Source organism: Macrotis lagotis, chromosome 1, assembly GCF_037893015.1.
Source record: "Macrotis lagotis isolate mMagLag1 chromosome 1, bilby.v1.9.chrom.fasta, whole genome shotgun sequence".
Lineage (NCBI taxonomy): Eukaryota > Metazoa > Chordata > Mammalia > Peramelemorphia > Peramelidae > Macrotis > Macrotis lagotis.
In genome coordinates, this window is record NC_133658.1 from 880,365,194 (window position 1) to 880,369,412 (window position 4,219).

Consider the following 4,219-nt stretch of genomic DNA (forward strand, 5'->3'; position numbering starts at 1 on the left):
AGGTGTGTGTGTGTGTGTGCAGACCTAGATTTGTGTACATACATGCTAGGTGCACACACAGATACACGAACATGCATGCACATACATAAGTAGATCTCACATGCATGCATAGAAATATACAAATATCTAAATAACAATTACATAGAAAGATACCTATATAGATGAATTTATAGATAGATACATAGATCATGTACTAATCACTTGCTATGTGGCAGGCATTATGCTAAATGACAGTCAAGCCTCTGCCAACCACAGTACCAAAGACTGGAGATACCAAGAAAGGCAAAAACATTGAATTTTTTAAAAAAATAATCCCTGCTTTGAAGAAACTATCTAAGGGAGAAAGAAGGTGGGAAACAAGGATTTGTTAAAGACCTACAATATGCCAGGCATTGTGATAAATGCTTTACAAATGTAGCTTCTTTTATTTTTATGATAAAACTAAAAAATAGTTGTCAATATCATCCCCATTTTACAATTTAGGAAAATGAGATAGACTTTAAGTTAATTGACTTGCCCAGAATCACAACTAATAAGTGTCTGACCCTCTATCTGAACCCAGGACTTTATCCATTGCACTAAGTCTCTCTGATAAAAGAGAGAACATGCAGATGGATATATATATATATATATATATATATATATATATATATATATGTATATATGTATATATATGTGTGTGTGTATATTCATACCCACACACACATATTGATATACCATACATATACATATGTGCATATATATTCATACCCAATATACACACATATTTATATACTATATATATTTATATATGCACAAACACTTTCATTCACCATATATAGATATATCTATGCACTATATATATATTCATATACAATACATACATATACATGTGTATATTCATACATGGCATATGTTTATACATATATATCCATACACTCTCTATATATATTATATCTAATATATATGTATATATATATGTGCACACATTTATGCCTTATTTATATAAACAAGATTTACATGGGATAACAACAAAGGAAAGTTGCTAACACTATAAGGGAATCAGGAAAGACTTCCCATAGAAGGTAGATGAAGAGCATCCCCAAGAGAGAATGATGTTGTCATTGATTGATGGGAATGGCACAACATGTATCTTATCAGACCTGCCATTTCAGTGAATTTAGGGACATTACAGGTCCATAGAGAGGGGGATCTTTTTCTGGCAGTTCTCCTCATCCTTCAAATTATAATTACCCCTTCCAAGGTTACTCAAATTTGAGTGCATTATGTGTTCCTCTATCTGTAAATGGGTTCCTTTTAATTAAATAAAGGAGATCCCATACTCATTTGCCTCAGCGGAATTTCAAGATGTTATCATGGGGGGCAGCTAGGTGGTGCAGTGGATAGAGCACTGGCCTTGGAGTCAGGAGTACCTGAGTTCAAATCCAGCCTCAGACACTTAATAATTACCCAGGTGTGTGGCCTTGGGCAAGCCACTTAACCCCATTGCCTTGCAAAAAAAACTAAAAGATATTAACACTTTCCATTCAGGAAAAATTAGGACAAACAGATCCCTAAACTTGATTTTGGAGATTCTCTTTAGGGCTTAGGAGAGTCAAAGAGAGAAGACCTCCAGAATTGGACTCTCTCCATGTAAACTGTGACTCTACGAAGGGGAGAAGTCATGGAATGAAGCATTATCTTCATCATCACCATTAGCATACATGCACAGACAGGAAAGGGTATCTTGAAATGCATTGGGTAAAAATGCAAGTCCTTTTTTGCTTATCTCCATTTCTCAGCTATTTTCTTGTCCAAAAGAAAGGCTCTGATGATTACGTTGTCTAGGTCATAGAAGACATTCAAAGAAGAAGACACTTTGTTTAGTTGATCTTTATAAAGAAAACAGAAGACAGTGATTCAATGATATTATAGGCAAAGTATTTTCACACCTCTTTGAGAGCCCACCAAATAATCAGTCAATTAACCTTAAAGTATTTAGTGCTAGACAGGGACAAAATGATCAATAATAATGATAACTGATGTTTGAACAGTGTTGGGGTTTTTAAAGGTTTACACAGCACTTTACAGGCATTCTCTAATTTGGTCTTATAACAATCCATTGAGGTAAGTTGTATGTGCATCATTTCCATTTTGTAGATGCAGAAACTGAGAGAAGCTCAGGAAGATTAAATGATTTGTTCATAAACATGTAGCAAGTGACTGAGGCAGAATTCAAATTCAAGTCACCTGACTCCGGATCTAACACTCTTTTCCTACACTGCTTCCTCTTTGGCATCCTCCTTCTCTGCCACTGCCCTCTCCCTGATGCATCTTCCTCTTTCTTCTTTATCCCTTGAGAAACCCTGGATACCCTCTGGCTACTCAGAATCACTCCCTTTCCCATAGTCATATCTAGATCTACTCTCCTCTTCCATGAGCAGACATCAAATTATCCCTCTCCTATCAAAGCTTGTATTCTCTTGGTGTCACCAAGATCCTTCCAAACTCTCAAATTCTTTGATTTCTGTGATAGGTTCATCTTGTCCCTCTTATCCAAAATACTCTAATATTTAACCAAGACAGAATAGATGGACTAGAGGAAGCAACCTAGCTAAACTCTCTCAATATTCCCCTCCAAACAACTTTAAAGTAATGCCTCAAATCAAATTTGGGAGCAGGAGAGCCAGCCAAAGGTCAGGGTGAAACATTTTTCTAGCCTAAGAAAATTTAGGAGATAAACAGGAGAGGTCTGTGATGCCTAGATAGACGGTCTCTCTGGAGCATATGCAGCAGTAACTGCTTTGGGAGCTCTCAGCCCAGAGATGGTAATAAGGTCAAACAATTGACCAGAAAGAGATGACAAGGGACCCTTTGCTGGCATTGTGTACAACTGGTGCTGTCTGGCAACTCTATTGATCATACATAGTTTGGGGTCACAGTTCCAGGGTGGGGAGGAACACTTCTGGTTATATCACAAGGGAGCAGGGGCCCTAGTTGCAGCTCCTGGGTAAAGACTAGAGGACAGGGGACGGCTAGGTGGTGTAGTGGATAAAGCACCAGCCCTGGAGTCAGGAGTACCTGGGTTCAAATCCAGTCTCAGACACTTAATAATTACCTAGCTGTGTGGCCTTGGGCAAGCCACTTAACCCCATTTGCCTTGCCAAAAAAAAAAAAAAAAGACTAGAAGACAGAACAAAAGAGTAGTGACCACACCTCTCCCCATATCTCACCACCTTAGAAGCACCCAAAACTTGCAGTCCTGGATAATCAGGTCTGAAAACAACAGCATGAAAAAGCTTGATGCTTAGGACAGTGCCTCCTCACCCCTATTGTGCAGAGTCCAACATTAACATAAAGTTTGAAATCAAGAAATAGGCTGGAAAATGAGCAAACAACAAAAAAATAATTTAACCACAAAAATTTATACTACTGTGAGTCACTCCAGAGTTAATAACAAAGTATTCCAGACACAGAAATGGAGCAATGCCCATTTCTTCAAGCTCATCTTGGAGTGATTCTGACAGAGAAAATTGACAAAATGGCAAAGAGAAAAAAATAAACTTTTCCAGAAAAAGTCATAAACAAAGATGGGAGAAAAATCTAAAGCACTAGCTTCATCTAAGCAAAACAGCAGCCAAGATGATCATATGTTCCAGATTGGGAAAATGATATGTCAGTGTTTGGGACTTTAAAGGAAAAGTTCCAATTGATATTAGAGAATATTGGTTGACTGAGGAAGATGAAATAAAATCTGATAGAAAAGGTATTTCTTTAAATTCAGAACAAAGAAGTCAACAAAGGAATATATTTCTGATATTGATGATGCAGTAAGAAAATATAAAATCAGAGCCATATGAAACCTGCAGTATTATAGTTGTTTTAATCAGTCTTTTTACAATTTTTGTTTTCTAAATTATTTGTTTTTCAAGTTATTGTATTGTATTGCCAACAATTTTCAGAATGAATCCTTTTTTTTTAATGTGCATTAAAAATGGATCTGACACATTGAAGCAATGAGTTACACACAAAGTAAAGGCAAAAGTTTGGAGCAGAATATACTGTGCTTCAGTTAAAGTTAAAAAAAAAAAAGGTAAAAAGCAAATCATCACCCTGTAACTTAGCTGTCTTCAAAAAAAAGTTCTCCTTAGTCTGACTGCTAGATAGATACAGGGGGTTTCTTGCTGGATTAAGCAAGAGATTTTGACCATCTATATTACTCTTGTAAAATACTTGTTTG

At 36.5% G+C, this 4,219-nt stretch overlaps 1 pseudogene; it reads left to right on the forward strand.

Moving 5' to 3' along the window:
* Positions 1-3,465: 3,465 nt before the first annotated feature.
* On the forward strand, positions 3,466-3,839 carry LOC141510252 (activated RNA polymerase II transcriptional coactivator p15 pseudogene; annotated as a pseudogene).
* The last annotated feature ends 380 nt before the right edge of the window (positions 3,840-4,219 follow it).